This window comes from Castanea sativa, chromosome 10, assembly GCF_040712315.1.
Source record: "Castanea sativa cultivar Marrone di Chiusa Pesio chromosome 10, ASM4071231v1".
Taxonomy (NCBI): Eukaryota; Viridiplantae; Streptophyta; class Magnoliopsida; order Fagales; family Fagaceae; genus Castanea; species Castanea sativa.
The window spans coordinates 30213709-30230843 of NC_134022.1; positions in this window are offsets into that span (position 1 = coordinate 30213709).

Consider the following 17135-nt stretch of genomic DNA (forward strand, 5'->3'; position numbering starts at 1 on the left):
AAACTAACAAACAATTACTAGTCAATACAAAGTCACAAACACAAACTAGTCTACGGTCCACTGTCCACACATGACACAACACACCAATCCATAAAATAAAATTAAAAAGCCACCAGTAATAACAGTCAACACAGTTCATAAAAAAACGCAGAGGGCAGAGCAGGGCTAACCAGCTGGCAAAGCAAGCAAAGACAAAAAACCAAAAATATGAACTTGAGAGAGGAGATAAATTTCTTAGATTTACCGTGTGACTGTGATCAAGGATTTGAGGAAGAGCAGCAGCAGCAACAATCTGAATCTAATCTGAGGAAAAGAGCAGCAGCAGCAGCACTGATGGAGGAGGCGTTTATGCTTGATGAGGTTGAGCGGGGGAAGAGTGAGGTTAGGATAAAATTTTGAGAATCATAATTTAGGTTTTCAGCCCATATTTATTTTTTATTTTGTAGTTTTTAGTTTGTCAGTTATTTATTTATTTTGTTTCTTTGTATGAGAGTTAGTCTGTGATTTTTTCAGATTGATTCGTATACCAGTTTTTTTTTTTTTAATTTTAATTGGGGGCTATTAGGATCAGTGATAGAGCTAGGATTTTAGTTTAAGGGGACAAAATTAAAAGACGATATTAAAAGTGAAATTTATCTAAAAAACATTAATCAACAATAATAACAAAATAAATAAACAATGGTAAGCAAATATGAATATATTTCATATTATTAAAATAAATAAACAAAAACAACCAATTCATAGCTACTAAAAAATTTACAAACTGATGGAGTAAAAATATGATTAGTGTTACTTAAAAAATATAATGAATAAATGTTTGAAATTATTTTTTGTGATTGGTGACATGCAAATTTGTAAGACATAAGTAGTAAAATTTGTAATATCTCTAGCATCATTCAAAGATAAAATGCTGTGAAAAGTATCATAAATAGTAAAAATTGTGTAAATAATGATATAAAAAAATAGTGAAATAGGAGCAAGTTACACGTAGACAAGACAAAAGCAATGATTTGGTCACTTTCAACAAGTAGAAGTTTTTTTTCTTTTCTTTTCTTTTTTCCTCCATGTGGCTACTAATACAACAACAAAAAATTTAGGAGTCAGGGGGCAGGTGCTCCCTCGCCCCCCTCTGGCTCCGCCAGTGATTAGGATGAAAATTTAATAAATAGCCCAAATAGCACCACTTGCATTATAGTTCCAAATATTATTGTCAGCTCATGCAGCGGTCTACTGGTTTCTTTTAAGGTGAAGAGCCTTTCCTCTATGGTTAATCTAGCCCCGGTTACAAACTTTTTTTTATTTTTATTTTTAATTTAGACCGTTGAGGAAGGATTGGACGGCTAAGATAGCCTTTTTTATTATTTTATTATTTTTCAGACCATTGAGGAAGGATTGGACGGCTAAGATGTTAGAGACACACCGAGAAATTAAGAGAGGTTCTGATTCTTCAGGAAGGATTAAATAAAGAGAAATGCTACGTGCTCAACAATTTCACAATATTTTCACAACAAATTCTAAGTAGTAAATAGTTATTGACTGTTGTGGGTGGGTAAAAAAGTAATTCAAGTTTTGGTTTCAAATTAGAATCAATAACAACTTATCACTTATGATTTGTTGTAAAAATGTTATGATATGTTGTAGACGTAGCACTGCCTTTAGATGAATCTCTCTCTCTCCAATTCTTTCTTGAAGAATTCAAAAAAAAAAAATGCTAGGTTAGATTTTCGAACCTTTTAAAATATAAATATGATAGAATTTTAATATATAAATATATAACATCCATTTTATGATGAATAATTTAGACCGTTGAGGAAGGATTAGACGGCTAAGATAACTTAAAAAAAAAAAAAGAAGGTTCTAGCCCCAGTTACAAACTTTATTTATTTATTTTTTACCCTTTTTTCAGACCGTTGAGGAAGGATTGTGATGGGACTGACGAACTCAACTACCAACGAGACTAAGGCATCTGATGGAACTGACGAGACCGCTCTCTGAAACGAGCCTAAACAAGTATACACGTCACTGACAAGGATAGCAGGATCATTCAATGCCACCAATAACACCCCGGACGGTTACAGAACCAGCTGGACGAACCGTTGAAGGCATATTAAAACCCCACTACTTAGCAAGAAGCGTTACTAAAAGAGGCATTAAAGCCACAATAACTGCCACAACGGCTAGAATCTAGAACAACATATATAAAGCCCACGCATTGCCAACAGAAGGTACGAACACAGTTACAAGATATCCCTAATCATTCTTATAGTCTATTATTATAAACTCCCTTGTACTAACTTTGGCATCGGAGGCGTTGTGGCAGGCACCACACCGGTGACCATTCCGGAGAATTTCTTCTTCCGTCGCGACACAAGCAGGCCTCTAGTCCCGTCTGGACGACCTCACTACAACTGACGAACCCGTGATTCATCAGTCTGGTCCCGTCTGGACGACCTCACTACAACTAACGAACTTGTGCTCCATTAGTTTGGCGCCGTCTGTGGGGACGACATTTTCGTACTAACGGTTTGAAAGCGTAATTTCTACCAACTTCAATATTCAGATGGAGTCCAACCAAGATTTAGTGGCCTTAGCCCAGCAAGTCAATGCTCTTGCGGCCACCGTTGAAGAACTCACCAGGCAGAATCAGGAGATGAGACAACAACTTCAGCATAAGGAGAATCGGTCTAAAGTTGTCTAGGAGGATGAAGGAGACAGCCATGGGAGAAGCGACCGACGAAGGACCACTACTCCAGACGAACAAAATTCTGATCTTCTTCAAGAGATGAGGAAAGAGATGGACGAACTGAGAAATGCTATTAAGGAGAAGACAGATCAGAGCCTAGATAGAATGGTCAGGGCAACAGATTCTCCTTTCACCGTGGCAGTCTTGGAACGACCAGTGCCGGCGAAGTTTCGGTTGCCTCAGCTTGAGCATTTTGACGGGCTTAAGGACCCACAGGATCACTTTAATACCTTCAAGACGACATTAGGCCTCCAACAGCCCCCTGATGAAATAATGTGTCGTTCCTTCCCTACCACACTTAAGGGAGCTGCAAGAGAGTGGTTCATAAAGTTGCCAACCTCATCCATTGATAGATTCGAACAGTTGAGTAGCGCCTTTCTGCGCCATTTCGTCGGAGGGCAACGTCCTAAGAGACCAGCGGACCACCTACTCACTGTTAAGCAATGGGAGAAAGAAACCTTGCGGTCATACGTGAAACGCTTTACCCGAGAAACCCTGGAAGTGGACGACGCTGATGACAAAGTACAGCTGACGACCTTTAAAGCAGGGCTGAAGTCTAGAGAGTTTGTGGTTTCGCTGGCAAAAAATCCACCTAAGACGATGGCAGAAATGCTCTTAAAGGCGCAAAAGTACATGAATGCTGAGGATGCGCTAGCCGCCATTAAAGATATGGAGAAAACAGAAGAAAGGGGAAAAAGGGAGGACGAACGTAAAGGACGAAAGAGGGAGTGTCCAGATCGTCAGTTTACTGACGAAGCCAAAAGATCATAAAAAATGGCTAGGTAATAAGATTCCGCCTTGACGGATGTACATTAATGACGAATTAAGTAATAAGATTCCGCCTTGACGGATGAACATTACTGACGAATTAAGTAATAAGATTCCGCCTTAACGGATGTACATTACTGACGAAGCCAAAAGATCATCCAAAATGGCTAGGTAATAAGATTCAGCCTTGACGGATGTACATTACCGACGAAGTAAGTAATAAGATTCCGCCTTGACGGATGTACATTACCGACGAAGTAAGTAATAAGATTCCGCCTAGACAGATGTATATTACTGACGAAGCTTAGTGATAAGATTCCGCCTAGACGGATGTACACTACTGACGTAGCCAAAAGATTATTAAAAAAAAAACTTTCATCTTCTATGGTCGTCATGGCACATCATGACGACCACAGAATCCGGGGGCATCTGATGGGACTGACGAACTCAACTACCAACGAGACTAAGACATTTGATGGGACTGACGAACTCAACTACCAACGAGACTAAGGCATCTGATGGGACTGACGAGACCGCTCTCTGAAACGAGCCTAAACAAGTATACACGTCACTGACGAGGATAGCAGGATCATTCAATGCCACCAATAACACCCCGGACGGTTACAGAACCAGCTGGACGAACCGTTGAAGGCATATTAAAACCCCATTACTCAGCAAGAAGCGTTACTAAAAGAGGCATTAAAGCCACAATAACTGCCACAACGGCTAGAATCTAGAACAACATATATAAAGCCCACGCATTGCCAACAGAAGGTACGAACACAGTTACAAGATATTCCTAATCATTCTTATAGTCTATTATTATAAACTCCCTTGTACTAACTTTGGCATCGGAGGCGTTGTGGCAGGCGCCACACCGGTGACCATTCCGAAGAATTTCTTCTTCCGTCGCGACACAAGCAGACCTCTAGTCCCGTCTGGACGACCTCACTACAACTGACGAACCCGTGATTCATCAGTCTGGTCCCGTCTGGACGACCTCACTACAACTGACGAACCTGTGCTCCATTAGATTGGACAGCTAAGATGTTAGAGACACACCGAGAAAGAGAGGTTCTGATTCTTCAAGAAGGATTAGATAAAGAGAAATGCTATGAGCTCAACAATTTCACAATACTTTCACAACAAATTCTAAATTGTAGGTAGTTATTAGTTGTTGTGGGTGGGTAAAAATGTAATTTAAGTTGTGAATTCAAATTAGAATCAATAACAATTTACCACCTATGATTTGTTGTAGACGTGTTATGAAAATGTTGTAGACGTAGCACTGCCATTAGATGAATCTCTCTCTCCCCAATTCTTTCTTGAAGAATTCAAAAAAAAAATTATTGTAAGGTTAGATTTTCAAGCCTTTTAAAATATAAATATGGTAGAATTTTAATATATAAATATATAACATCCATTTCATGATGAATAATTTTTATAATTATGTCAAAATTTACAATTCTATGGACATTTATTTTTTTATTCAAATTTACAATTTATTGACTTTCATAATTAAAAAAAAAGTAAAAAAAATAAGTCTATATTAGCCTCTAAGCACGCACTTACGCACGTGCTTAGAGGCGTTTTTATTTTTTAGGGGAATAATTGATACCACTAGAAAAATTACTTCTACTAAAGGAAAATAGAATGTAAAAACAATTGTTTAAAGGAGAAAACACTTTTGCTAATTTTATTTGTAAGGACACGTTTCGCACCTAGGCCTAAAAATAAGAAGGGATAGGCCCAAAAAGCCCAATAAAATGAATTTGTAGAGAGTGAGTTTGGTATTTGGGTTCTAATGAGTTTGTTTATCAATTGCCATGGGCCAAGATGACTGATAATGCCTTAAAATGTATACTTGTTATATATTTATGTGGGCGTTATCTCCTTATTACTATGCTTAATTTGTATAATTAAGCCATGATTTGCATTAGTCCCTATTATTTATCTTTACATAATTTCTTGAATAAGTGTCATTCATTGTGTGTAATTTTCTACTTTCAGGAAATCATGTGAGAAAGATGAGTTTACAGGAATTTGTGAGAGAATGGAGGCCAAACTAGAATTAAGTGGAGCTAAAAACCATGCTTAAATGTCTAAGGAGGTGCAGCTGGAGTGCTTGGATCGTCTACTCTGATTGGAAGCTTCAAATAAGGAAAGAAACCAAAGAGGCAGAATCTGAAAAGGAAAAAATCTGATTTGAGTACTGATAAGTATTTTGGGCGTATCTCACTCATCAAAAATCCAATTGCCACAAGGCTGGATGGGTTGGAACCGTGGCTTAATTATCTACAACTCTCCAGTTTTGAGTTTTTCAAAATTTACAAGTTTTGAAGGCCGAAATTAACTCACAAGTTACTGCTGTAAACCTAGACGGAAATTAAAATAGTAAAAGTTTTATTTTCTTTAGACACTTAGACATTAGGGTTTGGAAGAGGGGCTGTAAGGACGAATTTTGGGGGGAGAGAAAACCTTGTATTTTACTTTCTCTAATGGCAGCTTAAAATCTTGCTAGGGCTAGGGGTTATATTTCTTCTATACGATATGAATATTCAATGTGATTCTTTCTAGGGTTTTATCAACGACATATTTGATTGTTCAATTAGATTTCTTTTGATGTATTAGTTCTTCTATGCTTTCAATAAGTTCAATCATGTTTTTCTTATTGTTTAGATGAATTTCTAATAGTTTCAAATAGAAATCAGATTTTAAAGTGAATGGGTTTTTCTGAAAAACTTTTATAACCGCATTATTAATCGAGGTTATCATGCGTTCTTGAATTGTCTCAATTCAACCGAATCATAAGTTTTTAATTGTATAAGAACAATCAATTATGAAATAGATATTTTTTTAGATCACAAAGAATTTCATATCGATATAGGGAAATACCTCAATGCCCTAGTATTTACATTATTGAATTAAATCAGTTTTTATTATTATTCTTGTTAACAATCACCTAGCAAAAGTACTTTTCTTCTTCACCCATATTGTTATTTAATTATATTGTCTCTGAATTTACCTTGCTCCTTGTGGTTCGACCTCGATACTCCAAGAATTATATTGCTACGATCTCTTGCACTTAGGAGTGAGCAAACAATGACCAAGAAGTAAAGATGATACAAAGTTATGTAAGGAAAATAGTCCTCGGACTCAATCCGAAGAGGCTAATTCTTCTGTATATCTCCCTTAAAGATAGATTACGAATATTGTTCTTTGGTCTACTATGTTTCCTTTCTTTTTTTCTTCGATCCTCCTCTTCTGAAGGTTTCCTCTCCCTTTTATACCATCATTTCCCCTTCTCTCTATCCTCTACGTATGGATCAGATTGTTAGTATGGATACTTGTCCCATCAGCACCTCCCTGAAGCTTTTGGGAGTAGCTGTAAGGCTGCATATTGATGCACATGCATCACCTCCTCATTAATGCGGCCAGAGAGTTAGCTGCAGAGCATTTAATGTGGTGGTAGTAGTTTTTCCTTTAGATATTTCACAGTCTTTCCTTGTCCTGTACTCTTACCATGTTTATCCTCATCTACATGATCTCTTGGAAAGTTGCTTCTGGGTGGCAGACCACACTTTCTGACCTCGACTTTGCTCAGCCAAGGACGTATTCCTCCTCGGACCACCCTTTTGGACGATCCTGATCAGACTTCGCCCCTTCACTTACCAATATGGATCCTTAAGTAGATATATTCCCGTCCTTGGACTACTTAATGTCCTCGGATTGGGCCTCTGACTCAATAAATACATAAATATATACTCTTGGGCCTATCACCCCCACATTATTATTTTATTTTTTTCTAAGAAGCAAAACCTAATAACCAAAAGAGAAAATTACTTCAAAACTAAAATCAAATATATGTGACAAATTAACAATTAATATACAAAAGAAATGCATAGTCTCGAAGAAATTTAAAATAATCCTTATTGCAAAACAAAACTAAAATTTAAAGTTTTCCCATTAAATAAAAAGTAAATAAAAATAAGAAAATAGATTAATAAACAAAAGTAAAATAGATGAATAAACTGAAATTTTAAATTTAGCTAAAATTTAAGAGTTTTTAAATTGGTTTTACATATCTAACTCTATTATTTAAACTTTACAAACTGATAAGTTTAAGAGTATTTTGGGTATCAAAATTGAGGATCTCAGACAGGGGAACCTCTTAAATAGTAGTGTAGATAATTAAACTAAGTGTGTCTAGTTCCCTTTTATTTATTTACTAGTAAGGGTTGCACGTGCAAGGCACGTACTGGCGGTACTGCCCCTTGAGCGAGAAATTTTAAGATAGATTTTTTTTTTAAAGTAGTATAAAATCATGTACTTAAATTTAGAATAATTATTTAACATATGACTATCTATTTACTATGATAATTTCTTAGAACCTATTTACTAAAGACAATATCTATTCACAAAAAAATTCTACTAAGAATGATAACAAATGTCATCATCTTCTAACAATAAACAACCAAGTTTTGATAAAACATTGTCACAATAGTTAAATTTTCGTAATAAATGATGACATATGCTACAATTAAAAATCTTCATCAAATTAAATACTTACGATCATTTGCAATGAATATTTTGTTATTCATCATTCTCAGGAAAAAAAAAACTTGTTATTCATACTTCTTTATCATTTTATTTTATGAGCCTAACAATGATGCTTATAGCTTACTTAATTTTTAATAAACACATTTTTAAAAAAGAAAGGAAATAAAAAAAAAGAAAAAGATTACAAAAAGACATATGTCATTGAAGTTTCTATTAGATAAAATTATAAATCTAGAAGACTTAAACCTATAATAAATTAGTATTATTTAGGTAACAAATAGAATACCATACATCACAATTTTTACTTTCTAAGTATAACTAACAGATAAAACTCCAAATACACAAAGAAAATTTTTGGGACATTAAAATTTAGTGAGGCATTTTAGATATTACACAAGGAAATATTCTAAGAATCATAAGATTTTGTTAGAGTTTGACTAAGAGAGCAACAACAGGGACTACATGTTTGACTACAAAATATAAAAGGAAGAAATTATTCAACTTTAAAGTTGAGAGGGGAGGGGGGGGGGGGGGGAATGAAACTATCCTAAACATAAAGGGGAAAAGGAAAAATACTTTTTTTCCATAATTTTTTTTCTTGTTGGCAAAGCTGTTTTTTTTTTTAATAATTTTTTTAATTTTTTTTTAACTTTAAACAATGTGTTAAAAAAAGTCAACTCAAGAAAACTATTTGTAAAACTATGAATTTTGGCTCAACAAATTTGCTAAAAAAAAAAAAGTCAGGAACACAATAATTTACTCCTTGGTTCCATTCTTGCTTTAGAAGTTGTTTTTGCCAAGTGATCCGTTCTAGCTCTTTAGAATGCAACATGACCTCTACTTTGCTTTCTTTTTTCTTCTTTTTGAAAAGATTAAATGTCTTTCTTTCTTCTTTGTTTTTCTCACTTCTCTTTTCTAAGTTAGGTTTCTTTAAAAGGATTTTGCAAAGTCAATAATGGAAATAGAGTGTAGCTTATTCTTCTTCGTTTTTTCTTTGAACCTATAGCTTTGCCAATCTCTCTTGAAGTTGATTAAGATATTTTCTTATTTTATTTTTGAGTAATGCTATGTCTACAATATTTTCACAACAAATTTTGAGTGTTAAATTGTTATTGGTTTTTAATTAGGACAACTACTTTAAACTATGCATTAAAAAAACAACAAAATAAAATTGTGCGTGAAATAGTGAATTTTGGTTTACCAAATTTGACTAAACCAAAAATAGATGTCTAGATACATTACAAAATGTCGCAATATTTTTACAATACCTTTATTTTCAATCTTGGTAAGTTTCAATCTAATATTTTATTATTTATTTTATAGAAATGCTATCTCCATAATATTTTCATAACAAATTCTAGATGGCAAGTTGATACTGATTTTAAAATGGACCCACGATTGGTATCACTTTTTTATCCATCAATAGTAGCTTAATCACCTATGATTTGTTGTGAAATTAATGTGAAAATGTTGAAGACTTAGTGTTGTTTCTTATTTGATTTATAAGAAACTAAGATCTCAACAATTATGAAAATATTGTGATAATAACAAGTATTACAACATTTTTGCAAAACATTTACTTTTAGCTGTGGTTAGTCATAGTCTCATATTTTATCCTTTTATTTCGATTCATAAAAAATTGACACTTCAATAATTATGAAAATATTGTTAAATTTGTTATGTCAGTATAACAATATATATATGCGAACTTATATAAATATTTAAGTGAGAAAAAAAAAGAGCACAAACTGAAATCGTGTGACTGAATAAAAAAAAAATACAAAATACAAAACGGTGAATTTGGCTCATCTTCTAAGAGACTGTTTTTGTTATAATTATAAAAAAAATAAAAATAAATTGAAAAAACGGTTAACAAACCGAATCTCCTACACACTCCGCATAATTTGGGAAAATTATTTCTTTGCCGCTAAAGAAGCTGTATATAATAACAACCTAGCAGCAAAACTTCCACACACTCACTGCTACTCTCAATACTCTCTCTCTCTCTCTCTCAAAATGTCGTCGCTTTCCCCTGAAATGATCTTACTTCTCTTTGCTGCGATTGCTTTATCCCTTTCTGCTGGTTTTATGTTTGGCTTGCTAGTTTGGCGCTTCTGTGCTCTGGCGGCTGTGACACCATGCAGAGCACAAGCAACAGGGTCGGGGACATATTTGCAGATGGCTCCATGACAGAATGCAAGAACTTAGGAAACTCAAGCTATCCCGCCGGAAGACGAACTCGAGTAGACTGACCAAGAAGGCGACACTGAGGCTTCACAACGGACTGGGAGAACTCATGAGCTGAGTCAGGTCACTACACCACCAGAGCACGAACGTGAGCAGTCTCCACCGTAGGGACATGAAGATGAAGGCAGCAGTCTAGGGATGGCCATGGGTAGGGTATGAATCGGATATACTAATACCCTACCCAAAATGTTTACCCATGAATTTCCGGATATTAATACTCATTATTATCATACCCAATTCTTACCCGAATTTATTATCCATGGATATCCATACCCTATCCGAAACTCATTTAATTTTTTCTTTTTAAAATCCAAAAACATTTTAACTTAAAAATTAAAAATTAAAAATTAACAAATAACTTTATCTTAAAAAAGAAAAAACTAATCAATAACTTTGATTTATCAGATGTATGTACTTCTTCTTTTTAAGAAACAGGTGCCAATTTACTCTTTTGAACTTCACCCCACGAGACTTTTTAATTTTTTCTTTTCATCTCTTTTTTCTTTCATTTTTTCGGCAAACAAACAGCCCTTTGATTTCTTTTTCTTTTTTTTTTCTAGGAAAAATAACAATCTTTTTTTCTAGGCAAACAATCAGTGTGCTTTGTTTTTGATTTACACCCAAAGTTTTTAGTGCATCATCTAACACACGAAGTATAGTAAAAAATAAGCTTAAAAACAAAAATAAGCTTACACTAAGGCTACTGACCAGACTACCCTACCTCCATTGTGGGGCGATGAGCGCGACACTGAGGCTTCATGACTGACTAAGAGACCTCGAGAGTTAAACCAGGCCACTTAATCTCCATTGCGTGACCACCCTATGCTAAAGGACGATGATAAGAAGCACCCGTTCGAACGATATTTTTCTGCCCACGATTCACTGGTATGATATTATTATTTTTTTTTGTTAATGTAATTTTTAATTTTGATGGAACTAATTTTTAGTTCATAATTCTTATATAATTTATCTTTTTTATTTGGATTTTTTATTTATAAAATATAATAATTATTGTAAATTATATAAGATAACTTGAAATTTGGGTATTTAAATTTTATACCCAGTTTCATTGCAATCTTTCTCCTAAAACTAATTCCCTCTCTCTCCTCCTGCTTACTCACTTTAAAGTGTAGGAGATCGTAGCAATATAATTTTCGGAGTATCGAGGTCGAATCACAAGGAGTAGAATAAATTCAAAGACAATATAATCAAACAACAATTTGGGTGAAGAAGAAAAATATTTTTGCTTAGTGATTGTTAACAAGAATAATAATAAAAACTTATTTAAATTAATAACGTAAATACTAAGGTAGCGGGTTGTTTCCCTATATCGATATGAAATCTCTTAGAAAATATATATTTCATAATTAATTGTTCTTATACAATTAAAAACTTATAATTTGGTTGAACTGAGACAATTCAAGAACGCATGATAACCTAGATTGATAATGCGGTTAGAAAAGTTTTCATAAAAACTCATTCACTTTAATAACCTGATTTCTATTTGAAACTATTAAAAATTCATCTAAACAATAAGAAAAACATTATCGAACTTATTGAAAGCATGGAAAAACTAATACATCAAAAGAATTCTAATTGAATAGTCAAATATATCATTGATAAAATTCTAGATGAATCACATTGAATATTCATACCATATAGAAGAAACATAACCCCTAGCCCTAACAAAGAGTTTAGGCTGCCATTAGAGAAAGGAAAATACAAGTTTTTCTCTCCAAAATTCGTTCTACTAGCCTCCCTTCCAAACCCTAGGGTAAAAAGTGTCCAAAGAAAATAAAACTTTTACTATTTTAATTTCCATCCAAGTTTACAGTAGTAACTTATGAGTTAATTTCGGCCTTCAAAAAATTGAGAATTTCGAAAAACTCAAAATCGAAAAGTTGTAGATATTTAAGTTACGGTTCCAACCCATTTGGCCTTGTGTCAATTGGATTTTTGAGGAGAGAGATATACCCAAAATACTGATCAGTGCTCAAATCAGATTTTTCCTTTTCAAATTCTGCCCTTTTGATTTATTTCCTTATTTGAAGCTTCCAATCATGATAGATGATCCAAGCACTCCAACTGCACCTCCTTAGACATTTAAGCATGATCCTTTAGCTACACTTTAATTCTAGTTTGGCCTCTATTCTATCACAAATTCTTGTAAACTCATCTTTCTCACATGATTTCTTGAAAGTAGAAAATTACACACAATGAATGACATCTTATTCAATAAATTATGTAAAATAAATAATAGGGACTAATGCAAATCATGACTTAATTATACAAATTAAGCATAGTAATAAGGAGATGACGCCCAAAGAAATATATAACAAGTATACATTTTAAGGCATTATCACCTCCTTCATCCTTCACCTTCATCAACAACACCTTCTCTCTCTACAAATCCTTTTGTTTTGTTTTGTTTTTTGTTTTGTTTTCACTTCTTTCTTTCTTTCTTTCACTTTCGTTGTCAGAAAATATCTTTCCCTGTTGTTATAATCTTAATGCATGTGATATGGGTTTTGTTTCAAGGCACAAATTTATTTAATGATTTGGGTTAGAGATTTATCGGTAATTAGGATATTTAAGTATAGTATCAATAATTAGCTGGAAAGCATGAGTGCGTTGATTGGGTCGTGGCACCCAAGTCCGATATGCATGGACGCGCGTGCCTGTGATGGAATTTTTTTTTTGTGTATTCCAATTCAGCCTAATACGGTTCGATTCAGTTCGAAACAGGCCATAAATCAGTCCAATATGGGCTGAAATAAATTAAAAACAATCTTTTTTTTGGTGTCAAAACACACTGTTTCGACATCCTAGTTTAAAGAAAAAAAAAAATCCTAAACTCATCTCAAATTTTGTCAAAACACACTTTATTATTTATTATTGCTCTTAAATTGGTATATGTTTACCATTATATGAAAAAAATATGCTTAGCAAAATATAGAAAATATAAATAAAACTATATTTAATAATTTATCAATAAATGTATCCTGTCGTACTTGTATCCTATTTTTCAAAAATTGCCAAGTCACAGCATCCGCACCCGTGCTAATTAGGAGAATTTACTCTCTGTTAGTGAATTCTCTCGAATCTACACCCGTACGGGACCATTTGATAAAACTTTCTTTTGGTTTTCCATAAAATATGGGGGTATCTTCTTTTCCCACTAAATAATTTCACAGATTGTATCAAACTTTTATAGCTCGCTGCTTGAATTACTTTGTGATGTTAAATACCTCTATGTGCTTTCGTAAATCAAAACTCTAGGTCATTTTATAGCTCTTCCAACTTCTAAAATTTCTCATACTCATTTTAGTTAAGAGAAGGGGTGCTGAGGGCTGAAACCACCCTTCGAGGTTGTGTTGGAGCGAGGAACTCTGTTGCTAGATCATGGTTTAGAGATCTTTGACGAGGAGTGAACCACCATGTGGTGGTGGTGATGATTGGAGAGAGGAGCTCTAGTGGCTTCGGCCACACTATGGGGTTTAGAGAGAGAAGGAAGATTCTATAGGAGTTGGGTGAAAACGGGTTAGAAGGGAAGATAAGGATTAGGTTTGGGTCACATGGACTCAATTTGGTTCTAGGTCCAGTTGAGATTTGGGCCTCGGGCTCAATCCATGAATAGCTTATTCCAAGTTTAGTCCATCATTTCATCAGTTCAAGCCCATCAACTTTAGAGCCTTACGCCCGATCCCTACACATTTGCATTTAGCCTATGTCCATCCCTTTTTAAAGTAAACTCATCTCATGTTTTATAAACTTTCAGCCCACATTTCAATAAAAATTGTCCATCAGCATGTTCTTCTTCTTCTTCTTCTTCTTTTTTTTTTAATTTTTTAATTTTATAAATTTTAGGAAAAGCATGTTCTTCTTTAAACTAATAAAATGCCATCATTTGTTTTGCATAATTATATTTTAATCCATACTTTCTAATTGTCCCTATGTGTTAGAACATAATTTGTCATATTCTCATTATGTCACGAACCTTCTCATATTTGCTTTTTTGGCACATACTTTTCTCATATTTGTGTGCTATGCCATACCTTTGCCACATTTGCATTTTGGTCCATAAACTTTGCATATTTACATTTTAATTCCCATAAGTTCCCAAAAATCATGTTTTAACCCCCCAAAAATTCCTAAAAATCATATTTTTATCACATATTTGTCTCAAAATTTCATTTTGACCCCAACACTTTTCCAAAATTGTATTTTGACCCCAAAGCTTTCCAAAATTGCATTTTGACTCCTAGACTTTCCAAAATTGCATTTCTACCCCAAAATTGTATTCGCATCTTATGTTATACGTAAATATTCACATCTTAACAGTGATTTGAGTTTTAGTTTTGTATGATGGATTTTTTTTTTCTAATCCAGTTTTATATAATTTGAAGGTATGTTCGTGTATTTTGTTTGGTTGTTGGGAAAATTTGAAGGAAAATAGAGGAAAGAGAGCTAATTTTTTGTTGATATTGAATGTAAAATTTTGGTGAAAACTCAATTGATTTTCTTTTTCCTGATTGTCAGGTTTCTGTTCTTGATGAATATTTAACCATATCGAGTTGCTCCTAAATTGATTTTATGTTCAACCAATTAAAAGATTATCAATATGTTTGTTTGATTTAGTGAGCCATAGTGAATCTGGTGGTGGCATAAGAGGGCGAGGTGGAATGTGAATAAGAAGGTGAAGAGGTGTATAATGATGCTAATCCATATGCCTATGACCTTAATGAGTTCCAAGAAGATGAGAAAGACGTGCCATTAGAGAGGTCCCTAGTGATTCAGAGGTTGTTGCTCACACCAAGGGTAGATTACAATGATCAGCGGAACAAGATATTCTGAGCGCGTTGCACCATCAGTAAGAGGGTCTGTGATTTGATCATTAACAGTGATAGTGTAAAGATTATCGCATCTAAGAGTTTGGTTACCAAGCTGGTACTGAAGACAGACACACTAGGCATAACTTTGTAGGTGTTCATTTTATTCATTTTTCCTGTTCCATTCATATATTATATTTATGTTCTTCTCAATTTGTCCATTGAAGTCTATTCATCTAAAATGTACAACATGTAGAAGTGTTTTGTTATTGATAGAACCATACTCCTACCTTCAGCATGTGTAAATAAGTTTGCTAAACAGCTTACATTGACGTGGAGTACCCACACTCAGTCTGTGGGAGTACAATGATAACGGTTGTATTTGAATTTTAGTGGTGCTAGATTATTAAGTAGGCGGCTTCAACTTCAATGCCGTGAGCTTGCTCACTTTCTCGTCACCCTTAAAACTTTTATTTCATGAATGATAATGCTATTTTTGTCAATAGCCTGTATCTCAATTACCAATTTCTAGTTTTTTTTAATGAAGATATGTAAAGTTTGAATTTCCTTCGCTAAGGCCACAACTATCAAATTACTAATTCATATTTCATAAGTCTTATTTTTTCTAATAGTGACTTCTTCTTCTTCTTCTTTTTTAATTTTTTTTATTATTTTTTTTAATATTGCTACAAGAAGTATATCAATGTCTTTATTGTTTGTAACATCTTTATAAGATATTGGATCTCCATTGTTGGTTATGAAAGCAGCAAGGCTAACCATGTATTTAAAGTCATATTTTCTTGGTACTTTAAGCTTTTAGTTATAAACATTAGAGTGAACATACAATTATGTAGTAAATCTGTTTATAAGTAGAAAATTGAGAGAGTTAGGTGAGACCTTTTTTTGTGTTAAATTTTCAAAATTCATATTCTATAATGTCATGTTGACATGGGAGTTACTATCATCTATATATGATATGGTGATTTTTTTTTTTGGTATGGTACTAACTACTAAGCCATTGATTGTAAAGTTTTTTTATCGTCAATAATAGTTAAACAGATGTTATAAATTAAAATTTTATAGCATCTAAAAGGAAAGTTTTGTTTATCGGCTAAATTTGTCATCAAAATAATAAGTAGTAATATTGGTATTATATAGTAATAAAAGAATTGCAGGATAAGAAAAAATAAAAATAAAAAAGAAGCAAATTGTAATTTACCATTGATAAGTAAGAGATTAGAGAAGCTTGCAAGTAATCAACTTTTTATTAATTGCTGTGCTAACTGACCCTCAATAGTCCATGCACTAATTAGTCACTCAGAGTATCAAGCATCTTTGCCAAGTGCGTTAAGATTCTTTACTTAAGAAATACGTCTCCTTCTGATGACCAGCGGCTGCAATTGAATCATAACCTTTTTTTTTTTTTTTTTGATGAACTGAATCATAACTATTTTTTTTTTTTGATGGGAAATCATAACTATTTTAAGTGTTAAACAAACGGCCCATTTCATTTTCTAATCCTACGTGTAGTGTAAGTGAATTCCAGCAAGTTTCCCCGCTCAAAAACTTGGTAATTCCAAAGTCATATATATCATTATATGATTATATCTTCACACTTTTTGGGATCTACCTTCACCTTTCTATTCTATTATTTAAGGGCATTTTTCTGTTTGATATTCTCATATTTTTAGTTCAAAAATATCTTTACAACCAAAATGTCCCAGGAACCAGTTTCACTCTCCTTTGATCAGTATACTTTGATTATTGTCCTGATTAGTATGCTCTGTGATTTACAGTTGCCATAATATGTGGATCTTCTGTATTTATCACATCAGAACACTGGATTTGCTAATCAAGTAGAACACTAAAGGGTTGTTCTTAAAGTTTCAAAGAACTTATTTTTCCTGAGTCATCTTGTGGACGTGTGAACCTAGAAGTGGCGTTTTAATCCTGTCAGACCTTAGGAAAACAGTTCTTCTTTTTAGAAA